This window comes from Salmo trutta, chromosome 4 (genome assembly GCF_901001165.1).
Source record: "Salmo trutta chromosome 4, fSalTru1.1, whole genome shotgun sequence".
Lineage (NCBI taxonomy): Eukaryota > Metazoa > Chordata > Actinopteri > Salmoniformes > Salmonidae > Salmo > Salmo trutta.
Window position 1 is genome coordinate 62,321,727 of NC_042960.1, and position 14,345 is coordinate 62,336,071.

Genomic DNA, 14,345 nt, shown 5'->3' on the forward strand with positions numbered 1-14,345 from the left:
GCGTGGGGACAATTTAATACATTTTATAATAAGGCTGTAACGTAACAAAATGTGGAAAAAGTCAAGTGTTCTGAATATTTTTCGAATGCACTGTATGGGCAGGCATAAGCTACGAACAACAAACACAGTTGCATTGTGAGGCCCATATGTGTATTTCCCGTCATATGAGATCCGTAGATTAGGGCTTACTGAATTCATAAAAATGTACTGATTTCCTCATATGAATTATAACTCAGTAAAATCTTAGACATTTTTGCCTTTTGCACACAGAGTTACACCAAGTAACTTATTATCTGACTTGTTAAGCACGTTTTTACTCCTGAAGTTTAGGTTTGCCATAACAAAGGGGTTGAGTACTTATTGAGTCAAAACATTTGAGCATTTCATTTTGTATTCATTTGTAAAATTTTCTGAAAACATAATTCCACTTTGAAATGTGGTATTGTGTGTAGATCGGTGACACATCTAAATGTAATCAATTTCAAATTCAGGCTGTAACATAATACATGTGGAAAAAGTAAAGGGCTGTGAATACTTTCTGAAGACACTGTATATGTACAGTACAGACAAAGATACTATTTCAAATCCAAATAAAGATGCAGCAGACTAACTATTTACATTTTTGGGGGCTCAGTGTCCAAGCTGATAGTCAATCCAAAGTATTCTTCCTTCTTCTCAAAGTAGTAGTTGAGTTGGGCCATGGCATACCTGCAGATAGAGTATAGGTGATTAAAGACCATGAGGTATGCAGTGTGAATCATTAGGCTGGGATTCAATCCGAGGCGCATTACTGCGCAGCGCACTAGACATCCAACAATGCATGTTTTTAAATGCATTTACCTCAATGTTCGTGGATATCACATTCAAATCAAAGTTTATTGGTCACATACACAGATTTGCAGTGAAACACACATTTCTAGCTGCAACAGTGCAGCAGAATGTCTCGCAAATACAATACAAATACAGAAATAAACAAATCTAAACAAGAAATCAGGAAATGACACAACGGATCCAATCAACAATCAAGAGTAGATACATTACAGTGAACATGTGTCAGAATCCAGAAATATGTCGTGTGTTTAGACAGTATACAATTTCGAAAGAAAATGGTAGGTACTGTATGTTAGAATGAGCTATGTGGAGAACACAGTATATACATACACAGTGAGTAAACAACAGTATATAAACAGAATATGAGGTGACCAGCATTCAATGACTCTGGGCATTTGTCTCAAAGTGCAGGGCAGAGTACAGGGAAAGAAGCCAGCTAGGGATGGCTGTACAACAGTCTGATGTCCTTTTCAGTCTCTCTGTCACGGGTTTGATGTTCCTGTGCCGGCTCTGTCTGCTAGAAGGTAGCAGAGTGAACAGACCTTGGCTCGGGTGACTGAGGTCCTTGATGATCTTCTTGGCCTTCCTTTGACACTGAGTGCTGTAAATGTCCTGTAAGGTAGGCAGCGTGCCCCCAGTGATGCGATGGGCTGACTGCACCACCCTCTGGAAAGCCATGAGGTTGAGGGTGGTTGTTACGCACGCCTCTAGTAAGAGGGAACGCAATACCCTGCTACAACTCAACTCTCCGTGGTGTGAAAGAGGTATGGACTGTAGGTGTGAGTAAGGATGACAAAAGGCAGAGATTTACTGTTTACAGGGAATTAATTCTGTTGCACGATAATTTGGAGGAAAAGGGGCTGGACAGAACCAAAGCAAAGAGAGTAAATATCAAAGCCCCCTCTCCTACCTTACCTGCCTACCCACTACTTACCTAACTAGCACCACCTGGTGCACTAACCAAAATACAGGGGATGGTCCGCCCAGGTCTTTCCTAGTGTGCATAGACAGTAAACTACTACGGGTTATGTATGCCCGCGGGCCTCTTGCCTAAGCACTCCCTAGGTGCCTTCCCCTTCCCCCTGGGAACAAATGAAACAGAATAACACAAACAATTTCAATAATCAAAACACGGCGTCCTATTGACACACAACAGACATAACCAATCAGCTCCCACAGCAACAACACAGTACATACCAAATCTCTTAGCAACAGCCAACATGCTATAACCCTCAACATCAGCTTCCTCTCTCAGCAATCAACTCTTCTCTCCTGAGCAACTGAACACTGGCGTATATAGCTTCAGAAGGAGTCGGTAATGGGATACAGGCGTTTCCTGACGAGGGGGCGTGGTCAGCTCTCCAATCATCAATGGGTGCTGACCAATCAGCTGCTTGGGGAGAATTTCAGGAAGCCATTTCCTGAAATACATACATGAAAATATACAAACCACAACACAGAAACTGGGGAACGTAACAGTGGTGCAGTTGCCATACCAGGTGGTGATGCGGCCCGTCAGAATGCTCTCAATGGTGCATCTGTAGAAGTTTGTGAGGGCCTGAGGGGCATAACGAATTTCTTCAGCCACCTAAAGTTGTAGAGTTACTGTTGTGCCTTCTTCAACATGGTGTTGGTGTAGTGGAACCATTTCAGGTCCTCAGTGTTGTGGAAGCTGTTGACACTCAGCCTCGTCAATAATAAATTGACCGTCTTCTGCCTCCTGTTGTCCACGATCAGCTCCTTTCTTTTTTTTACAATGAGTAAGAGGTTATTTTCCAGTCACCACTATGCCAGGACTCTAAACTCCTCCATGTAGGCTGTCTCGTCATTGTTGGTAATCAAGCCTATCAATGTTGTCAGCAAACTCATTAATTGAGTTGGAGTCGTGCGTAGCACACACTCCTGGGGGGCCCCTGTGTTGAGAATCAGAGTGACGGAGGTGTTGTTGCCTACCCTCACCACCTGGGGTCGGCCCGTCAGGAAGTCTAGGACCCAGTTGCACAGGGAGGAGTTCAGACCCAGGGCCCTGAGCTTAGTGACAAGATTGGAGGGCAATATGGTGTTGAAAGCAGAGCTGTAGTCGATGAACAACATTCTCACATAGGTATTCCTCCACGCCGTCGCACTGCTCACTGCCCTATCCCACCTGGTCAGGCTTGATTACCAACAATGACGAGACAGCCTACATGGAGGAGTTTAGAGTCCTGGCATAGTGGTGACTGGAAAATAACCTCTTACTCATTGTAAAAAAAAGAAAGGAGCTGATCGTGGACAAGCAGTGCGACGGCGTGGCCCATGGATCTGTTGGGCAGTATGCAAATTGTAGTGGGTCTAGGGCAAGGGTCTTCAACCTTTTCTAGCATTAAGAGACAATTCTTAAACCTGGTTTTAGAATTCTTTCATTTTTTTCCCTCTCTATTACAATTATTCATAGAGAAACAATGGTAATTTATGTTCTGAGCCATTGCCAATGCTTAAATCACATCAGAAGACCAATTTTGAGGTATTAAAAAAATGAACACATTTCAATTTTTGAGTGTAAAACCCCTTTAATTGTGTATTAAGAAAGAGAGGAATGTGTTGGTCTATGTTTGTGCTGTTAGGCCTACTGCTGCAGCATATGTCATGGAAGAGTTTGCTAAACAATGGCCACCCAATTGATATATTTCTGTCAGGTAAGCCTGCTTTGCAGTTAACAATAATCAAGAAGGTTTTTGGGGAAATCTTTGTCTACCCACAAGACGGTTATCATTACTAGCATGCTAACTGGCTAAATATGGAGAGATAGACAAATGCACGAACCAAACAGACAGACGGGGGCAATATTGCTTGAAATTAATTGGCAGATATTGGGGTTAAGTTTGGCTTTTTATCCAATAGTGGCTAACCAGGGGTGGGATAATGTCAAGGTAGCTTTGATTGGATAGTAGCTGGGAGCTTTATGTTTATGACAGTTTGTGATGGAACACGTAAAAAAATGCATGTACTTTCAGAATTGCTTGTGGAGATACTCCTAGATGGGCTGCTAGCTCCTGTTGGAGACCCCTGCTCTAGGCTGTTGTGAAAGGTGGAAGTGACATGGTCCTTGACTAACCTCTCAAAGCACTTCATGATGACATAGGTGAGTGTGTAGTTGTGTAGAAATGATGTTGAATAATAATAAACTACATTTATCAATCTGACTCCATTATTATGTGAATAAATGCAACAGGCCCTGTGCATCTCTGGAGGATCTAGAAAGATAGTGAATCATTGCATCACTGTCTCAGTATGTCTATAATGAACATGTATCTGGCTTGCTATTTTATGCAATTATTAAGAGGCTAGATAAATATAGCTAATCCTGGCAACCAATGTTCTAGCAATAATTTATTGAGGCAAGCAGATCAGAGATGTCAAGTTGGTACCCAAACATGTGCTATGTGTACAGTGCAGTGAACAACTGTCAGTAGAACTACTAAATTATAGGCATATAGTCAATCAAAAAATGACTCTGTAAAATGAGGAATACATTTACACAATTCAGTGAATAGAATGTATTAGTCACTTATTGACACAAACAATTACATTGTACATGAAATACATGACACGTTACAGAATAACACAGAGTAAATGACTATCACCAATAGGCTACGACTTAACGTGGTTACACGTGTTCAGTTCAGAATCATCTCGAAGAGAAAAAACGATGTGTGTCTGATACACACAGGGGCTTGGTAGCAAGTTCTCAAAGTATGAGTGAATTCACTGCCCTTTAAACCAAATTCAAGCAGGAACGCACCCCCAACCTGAATTCATATTTCTTAACATTTTGCTAGTGATAACAAAAGGTAGGAACACACCCAGATTCTAATCTAATAAACTCAATTTGGATTTTATGACCAGACAACAAGAATGTGCCTGATAACCAGTAAACCCAACATACAATCGAGTCACTTTAAAAATACATCAACCAGAAAACATACTATGCAATAAGACATATCAAAATGTGCAGCTCTTTATTAGATTTTGAAACAAACCAAACACGACAATTTAATTCACACAGTACCACCAATTTCATCATGTCAAGTTTTTATCAGTCGTCACACCTTTCCTGGCATCAGTGACCCCAGGACTTCAGTGAGAACGTCTCTTCATCGAAATTGACACAGATAAGATGTGTTTTATTCCTGTGATAGCCAACAGATAGTTTGCCATCCAAACAATGTCATAAATTGTGATTGAGTCATTACGCTGTACTCCCACGCCAGCCAATCGCTAGTCGCTAGTCACAAGTATCACCTTATCTCATTATTCCACTACAAGTGCTACGGGGCGATGGTCATTTAGTTCAGTTACCTTAGCTTGCTTGGGTACAGGATCAATTGGAAGGTTGAATATGTGACCCGTTTCAGGAAGCTAGGCATATGTCGCACGTCACTACTTCACAGGAGAGCCAATTGAACGTAATTTAGTTTTGTTTCAATCAAATTCGTTTTTTGGCATGTGAACTTTTATGTGCCTTAATAACAAACATGTGTGCCATCTGTAAATCTGAATAAAATTGTTAAATTACAAAAAAATATGAAAAAGACAGGAACCTTCCCGCAAGCCATGATTGGCTGAGTTAATGAATGGGCTGGACATGCTGAGAGATGAGTTGTAGGCTACTACTTTTACCACTTTTAGTCTTGAAATCTTTTGTTGTTTACTACACTACCTTACTCACCCTGTTTAGCACATGTCCTCACATGTGAATCCTTAAAGAGATGGGTGGGGCTAAGGCTTAAGAGGGTGTGAACGATGCTGAATCGGTGAAGACAAAGAAGAGCTCTCCGGGAGGTGTACTTTTTCTCAAAAGTGGGGTTTCAAGTTTATCAACTTTCAAAGCAGAATTACTTTCCCATTGTTCCTCAACTGCAGTGTATGATATACCATTTTGTAGCTCTGAGTCTCTACTTTTATCCAATGTACATTTCAAATGTTGCTACATAAGCCCGAATCGAGGTGGTTGGTCACATGTCCAGCCAGCTGGTCTGCACATGCACTGAGAACTCTGCTTGGTATGCCATCTGGGCCGGCAGCCTTGCGAGGGTTAACACGTTTGAAAGTCCAACTCAAGTCGGCTACAGAGATTGGGAGCTTGCAGTCCTCGTGAGCAGTGAGCACCTATTCCCCCTCAGGAGACTGAAAGGATTTGTCATGGGTCCTCAGATCCTCAAAAGGTTCTACAGCTGCACCATCGAGAGCATCCTGACTGGTTGCATCACTGCCTGGTATGCCAGCTGCTCGGCCTCCGACCGCAAGGCACGACAGAGGGTAGTGCGTATGGCCCAGTACATCACTGGGGCCAAGCTTCTTGCCATCCCGGACCTCTATCCCAGGCGGTGTCAGAGGAAAGCCCTAAAAATTGTAAAAGATTCCAGCCACCCTAGTCATAGACTGTTCTCTCTGCTACCGCATGGCAAGCGATACCGGAGCACCAAGTCTAGGTCCAAGAGGCTTCTAAACAGCTTCTACCCCCAAGCCATAAGACTCCTGAACATCTAATCAAATGGCCAACCAGACTATTTGCACCCCCCCCTTTACATCGCTGCTACTGTCTGTTGTTCTTATCTATGCATAGTCACTTTAATAACTCTACCTACAGGTACATATTACCTCAACTAACCGGTGCCCCCGCACATTGACTCTGTGTCGGTACCCTCCTGTATATAGTTCGCTATTGTTATTATACTGCTGCTCTTGAATTACTTGTTACTTTTATTTCTTATTCTTTTTCATATATTTTTTACACTGCATTGTTGGTTAGGGGCTCATAAGTAAGCATTTCACTGTAATGTTGTATTTGTTGTATTCGGCGTATGTGACTAATAAAATTTGATTTGATTTGATTTTCAACATGTCTTTTTAGCAGAGCATCCGAGATGAATGGGGCTGCTTCGTGTAATCCAAACCAAGGGTCCAGGTCAGCGAAGTAGAATTTGTGGTCAGTAATTGCTGATCTAATGACCAGAAGTTCTTGTCAGTCACGTTAAATGTTGTAAATGTCGGTTTAAGTGTAAATTACCTTAAAAAGTCTGTTATAGTGGGCTGCTTTATAATGCGCCTTTAATCCCTACCTAAGTCTCCTCATGAACACACCTGCACACCGGTGGTTTGACATTGATGGAAACATACATTTCTATGTTTATTGTCAACAGTTTACTATAGTAAATTACAGTTAAATCCACATTCAAATTAAATTTAGGGCTACAATCTGTCTGCCAAAAAAAACCATTCAAACCAAACATTTTCACCTGCACTGCTATGAATGTTTCAATCATGGATTTACATGTAGATGAGTAAAAAGATGAATAAAAATTATACTTTTTTAAACTGTTACATTGCCACGATATCTGTTCTGTCAAAAGCATTTGGAACTGAGATGATTCAGGATCATTTGGAGTCTTGGATTGCATTTTCTGGCTTTTATACACTCATGAACTGCGTAGAGACCTATTCATCAACACAAATGTGTTGTGTTGTCATAACGCTTGCTTTCAGGGGAGGGAAGGCATTATTCATTTGATAACCATTATGACAAAGTTCTTTCAGTGATGCCGGATAGAAGTAGCTCATTTCAGGCATGGAAATTAAGTGATTCAGTGAAAGCACTTCAAATGTTCCTCACTCTACAACGCCTTTCCTATCAAGGGGAAGAGGGCGGCTGAGAAAAATCATTTTAATAGGGGGGGGATTAATAACAAAAAGGAGAAGTGATAGGTCAGGTAGGATCTGGTTGAATGCCATTAATGAAAGAGGAGAGAGAAAGATATGAACCAAGTGAAACAGATGGCTTGATATTAAACAGTAAAAAAAATTTCCATTGATTTTAAAACCTGTTGAGGCCAGGGGGCAGGATCTTATCCCGGTATTGGGATTCATTGTCATGTGACCATGGCGGGGAATTCAAAACTGCAAGAGTAATCATTTCAAATAATCAAATAATCAACTATTTTCCTCCATTTGAAAGATATATCTCCTAAATCTAACCACGCTGTCCGATTTTCAGAGGCTTTACGGAGAATGCATAAAGTTAGGTTATGTGAGGAGAGTACATTGACAATAGCTGCGTGTAATGTTTAGCCAATTCAAAGAAGGGCATCAACAGACAGAAAACTAGCTAGAATTATGCACTTACCTTTGACAATCTGCATCAGATGACACTCATAGGACATTATGTTAGACAATACATGCATTTTTAGTTCCATCAAGATCATATTTATATCCAAAAACAGCATTTACAGTCACGGTGAAATTCAGAATTTTTTTCGGCTCGAATGCTCCCAGTGAATCCAGCATTACAAATCACGGAATTACTATTCGAAAACATTGGTAAATTATAATATTGTCATTCAAAGAATAATATATTATCATCTCGTAATTGCTACCGAATGGCCAGATCTCAAAATAACTTTACTGGGAAATCACATTTTGCTATAAACTGGGTACTATGCTAACAACATAAGCTAAGCTATAAGCTAAGCTAAGCTATACCGTTAGCATTAGCATCATCTAATATCGATAATAACATTCTAAATATCCCCTTACCTTTGATTATCTCCATCAGAAGGCGCTGCCAGCGATCCCAGGTCCAGAACAAATGTGGTTTCTTTTGATAAAGTTCATAATTTATGTCCAAATAGTTAGCGTTCAGTAGGCTCCCACAAAATGAGGTGGGCAGTGTAAAGTCACGCCGAAAAGCTAAAAAAAAACGAGTAAATAATCTATTTATGTTTGTTCAAACATGTCAAACGTTGTTTAGCATTAATCTTTTGGTCCATTTTTAACGTGAAACATCAGTAAACATCAGTAATATTTTCACACAACCTATCAAGTGTCTAGAATAAACGATTATGACAAAGACACTCTTCTCAGATTCATGCGCAGGCGCAAAAAATGAAGTGATGACGTGTCAACTTGTAAGCATTCTAATTCGGTCTGTATTCATGACAGATGCTTCCAACAACTTTCTAAAGATCGTTGACATCTAGTGGAAGCAGTAGGAGTTGCGAACTGAATCCTTTCTCACTGTGGTATCTTTAAAACAATGACACTAAATAGTACAGTCACAAAATTCTCATTTTTTTAAATCTATTTTTCACAGGTTTTTGCCTGCAATATGAGTTTTGTTATACTTACAGACACCATTCAAACTGTTTTAGAAAATTCAGAGTGTTTTCTATCCGAATGTGTTAATAATATGCATATCCTAGCTTCTGAGTTGGTGTAGGAGGCAGTTAAAAATGGGCACATATTTTTTTCAAAATTCTCAATACTGCCCCCGTGGCCCGTAGAGGTTAACAAATTAGAAATACAGTAACAAAAGATTGGAATTCATACATCTCCAAATATCTCAACCTGTGGTTTGATTTCCTGTAGATTAGCTGATGATAATGGGAGTTGAAAATCAAATAATCAATTAGGAAAACTAATTGAGATAAGATTTTCTAATCAATAGATTACACATTTTCTTTATTCCATGGGACATGTATCCCTCTTACTTTGGACGAAGTGATTTACTTTGATACAGTATGTTGTATCTTCACAGAAGTTGTCCCAACATGGCACTGATTTAGGTAGTTGTCTTTCATGACATTATTAAGTCGGCTTTGACTTTCATCATCTCAACAAAGTACTTTCTTTCAAAGTAGCACAGAAGCCTCGACATGTTTGAAAAGTTAACCGCGAGAAAAGTGGTTTTGTATATGTTTGAACCAAGTTGTTTAACACTTCAATAAATCTGATGCTCTTGCCCTTGGCTCATCTTTGAAACAGTGAAGTTTAAAAACAGAACGGAAAATGGAGACGTAAAGGAGATGATTGTTAACTCTTCAGTGCCAGCTCAGTACATAGTGTGAATCTCACTGAACCTCACAGTTGCCCTAACTGACAGCCATCTTACTCTGGCGAAAAGACTCATTTGGTATACAACAGATGTATTTCATAAAGTTATTTTCCAGTTCCACGACTTAGCCGCTAGCATTCCACACTCATCCCATCTATATGTGTGGTTGTTTTGTTGTATTTGTTTGGATTAATTTGTCATTCTGTTAAAATTGTTAGTTTGTGCCTCAAATTGGCAATGACATCATGGAGAGGATGATTAAAATTGTCCACTGTTCAATTTTAGAAAAGGTTATTTATCTGAAAAACCTCTCTTAGAGTCATCATCAGTCTTCTGAGAGTAACTTGGTTAAACAGAAAACAGTTCTTGTTGACAACGATTGATAAAAAATATTTAATTAAGTTTGTTTCCATCGAACCAGCTGTTGTAATTTTTTCCCTCTTGCTTAAAGATGACATAAGTCTATGGTTATATCATGTTGGCCTAATGTAGGACATTACCACATGAAGTGCAGTTAAGAAAACCTACATTTAACTTCTCCAACAGGATGCCATGAAAATGTATGTTTTACGATAAAATGTAGTAATAAACATTTTCCTATTTACTATTTACTGTAGAAAAAGGGGGGCAAATACACACATTCAAAAGCAGGTATACCATTTCACAATGTGCTTTTCTTCACTTGACCCATTCCAAACAGTGGGCCTCCTACTCAAACAGTGGGCCTCCTACTCAAACAATGGGCCTCCTATTCAAACAGTGGGCCTCCTACTCAAACAGTGGGCCTCCTACTCGAACAGTGGGCCTCCTACTCAAACAGTGGGCCTTCTACTCAAACAGTGGGCCTTCTACTCAAACAGTGGGCCTTCTACTCAAACAGTGGGCTTCCTACTCAAACAGTGGGCTTCCTACTGAAACAGTGGGCCTTCTACTCAAACAGTGGGCCTTCTACTCAAACAGTGGGCCTTCTACTCAAACAGTGGGCCTTCTACTCAAACAGTGGGCTTCCTACTCAAACAGTGGGCTTCCTACTGAAACAGTGGGCCTTCTACTCAAACACTGGGCCTCCTACTCGAACAGTGGGCTTCCTACTCAAACAGTGGGCCTCCTACTCAAACAGTGGGCCTCCTACTCAAACAGTGTGCCTCCTACTCAAACAGTGTGCCTCCTATTCAAACAGTGGGCCTCCTATTCAAACAGTAGGCCTCCTACTCACTTAAAAAATGTTCTATATAGAACCTAAAAGTGTTCTATGGCAGTCCCCACAGAATAACCCTTTGAAAACGTTTTGGGGTTCTAGGTAGAACTCTATTGCGTTCCATGTAGAACCATTTCCACAGAGGGTTCTCCATGGAACCAAAAATAGTTCTATCTGGAACCAAAATGGGTTCTACCTGGAACAAAATAGGCTATTCCAATGGGGACAGCCAACGAATCCTTTCAAAATCCTTTTTTCTAAGAGTGTAGGGTGGGAGGCAGGGAGGGTGGGGTGCATGCATTCCCCTTGTGGCTCCCTATTGTCACATGCACATCTGTCTTTGGTTAAGCGGGAAGCCTAGCAGTCGCCTGTCATTCGTTGAGTAGTCAGCAGAGATTTGGCTCAAAGAGATAATGCAGCGAGGAAACAGGCATATAGAGAAACACCCCAACAAACCTTAATCACGAGGACTCTCCTCCCAGTCTAGGACATAGGCTCTCTACTGGAAGCTCTAGAGGGAGACTTTACCCACACAAGCAGCTGGTGCAAACTCGCCATTCTCCACCTCATTATGGTTCAACTTAGATTTGTGGTATAGGGATGTAACCTGACCCTCACAATGCACTTTGGGGCAACTTGTGTATGGAGCTTGGTGGGGCTAGGCAAGCTAACAGCCACATGTGGCCCAACCGGGGATGAGAGACAGACAGGGAGGACCAATGAGACTGGAACAATACTGTTCCATCTGCTCCTGATGGATCACAGTTCTTCCAAGGTTCTGATAGAGAAGAGGTGCGACACCGGTCACTGGTCCCCAGAGCGGGCAGAGAAGAAGCCACACAGAGGGGAGGGTGCTGTGTGTCAATAGTGATTAACGTGGAGACTGCTGCTGCTGCTGCTGTGGGGCACAATGGGGCATGGCAGCAGAGAGGAGGAAGAACGAGAGGATGAGGAATAGAACACTTTCTGCTCACAGGACTGTGCTGTTTATAATACATTTTGTCCCCCTGAAAATACTAAATGTTTGTTACTGGTTCTAATGTGTTACTAGGTGATTCCATTGAAGTTCATCCATTGTGCTAGGTGTTTTCTCATTTCTCATAAAGGTTGTGTGAGTATGGGGAGGCAGGGAGGTTGTGTGAGTATGGGGAGGCAGGGAGGTTGTGTGAGTATGGGGAGGCAGAGAGGTTGTGTGAGTATGGGGAGGCAGGGAGGTTGTGTGAGTATGGGGAGGCAGGGAGGTTGTGTGAGTATGGGGAGGCGGGGAGGTTGTGTGAGTATGGGGAGGCGGAGAGGTTGTGTGAGTATGGGGTGACGGGGAAGTTGTGTGAGTATGGGGAGGAGGGGAGGCGGGAGGCGGGGAGGTTGTGTGAGTATGGGGAGGCGGGGAGGTTGTGTGAGTATGGGGAGGCGGGGAGGTTGTGTGAGTATGGGGAGGCGGGGAGGTTGTGTGAGTATGGGGAGGCAGGGAGGTTGTGTGAGTATGGGGAGGCGGGGAGGTTGTGTGAGTATGGGGAGGCGGGGAGGTTGTGTGAGTATGGGGAGGCGGGGAGGTTGTGTGAGTATGGGGAGGCGGGGAGGTTGTGTGAGTATGGGGAGGTGGGGAGGTTGTGTGAGTATGGGGAGGCAGGGAGGTTGTGTGAGTATGGGGAGGCAGGGAGGTTGTGTGAGTATGGGGAGGCGGGGAGGTTGTGTGAGTATGGGGAGGTGGGGAGGTTGTGTGAGTATGGGGAGGCGGGGAGGCGGGGAGGTTGTGTGAGTATGGGGAGGCGGGGAGGTTGTGTGAGTATGGGGTGACGGGGAGGTTGTGTGAGTATGGGGAGGCGGGGAGGCGGGGAGGTTGTGTGAGTATGGGGAGGCAGGGAGGTTGTGTGAGTATGGGGAGGCGGGGAGGTTGTGTGAGTATGGGGAGGCGGGGAGGTTGTGTGAGTATGGGGAGGCGGGGAGGTTGTGTGAGTATGGGGAGGCGGGGAGGTTGTGTGAGTATGGAGCAGCAGAGGTCTGAGGGGAGGAAAGGCTATTCATAGTAAAGCTAAGTAAACAATTGTAGGTTTTACTTTGTATCAGCATTTAGAAGTAATACTATTACTGTAAGACCGAAGCCCCACAGTCTAGACTCAAGAGATACCTGGTCACTCACCTTTCAAAGTTGAAGTCAATGGAAGAGTGTCTGGCCTGCAGGATTGCCCAGAGATCCCAGAAGATATTGGAGACCTGCGAATAGGTTTGTGAGAAGGGGAAGGGTCATGCCTTGTTCAGGGTTGTTCTCATCTTGACTTGTACTTGATGTCCTCTTCTGTATAAATCTAATACTTAACCCTGCCACTACATTTAAAAAATATTTCTTATTGTTAAATATAATTCAGAATCCTGTCTTTCTTATAGGGATACTTCAGGATTTTGACAATGGAGCCCTTAATCTATTTCCCCAACGCAGATCAACTCGTGGGTGTCTCTGCGTGCAGTTTGAAGGAAGTAGCTAACTATACGTTTGCATTTTTGTCATTTAGCAGACACTCTTATCCAGAGGGACTTACAGGAGCAATTAGGTTTAAGTGCATTGCTTAAGGGCACATCGACTGATTTTCACTTAGTCATCTCAGGGATGTGAACCAGCAACCTTTCGGTTACTGGTCCAACGCTCTTAATTGCTAGGCTACCTGCCGCAACTACGCTAGCGTTAGCGTAATTTCTAACTAGCGTTAGCACAATGACTGGAAGTTTACGGTATCAGCTAGCATGTTAGTAGATACCATAACTTCCAGTCATTGCGCTAACAGTAGTTAGCATTGGCTCGTAAAAGTACCTCTAGCTTCCTTCATACTGGATGCAGAGACATAAAAATGGTATCCATGAGTTCATCTGAGTCTGGGGGAGTATCCCTTTAAAGTTCAGTGAGTTTGAAGTACCCACTAAGTGGTCGTATCGAGACACTGTAGCCTGCAAAGAGCTGGTGTTTCAGACCCCAGAAAATCATTACAATTCCTCTCTGGTTATATTGTCCTGTCCTGTATGTTCCCAGAAGCCTTTGTTCCACACTGCTGTGGTTTTGAGGATGTACCTTTCATGGTGCAATATTGTGTGCTACATGACTGAAATAGACTGATGTTGGAACTTTACCAATATTGTCGTAGCAAAATGATCCTACAGCAACAGGATTTAAACATTTAGTCCATAATGTTGCTTGATCGGTGGTTAGGCTGGACAAAAGTAGGCTACATGACAAGTGCAATACTGTTAATGTTTATTTATTTATTTTATTGAACCTTTATTTAACTAGGCAAGTCAGTTAGGAACAAATTCTTATTTACAATGACGGCCTACCAAAAGGAAAAAGACCTCATGCGTGGACAGTGGCTGGGATAAAATAAAAATAAATTTCATAAAAATATTAGACAAAACACACATCACGACAAGAGAGACAACACAACACTACATAATGAGAGA

General features: G+C 42.2%; 1 pseudogene; it reads right to left on the bottom strand.

Annotated features, from left to right (window-relative positions):
* Positions 1 to 566: 566 nt before the first annotated feature.
* Positions 567 to 14,345, bottom strand: part of LOC115192803 (ethanolamine kinase 1-like) — a 41,073-nt pseudogene continuing 27,294 nt past the window's right edge.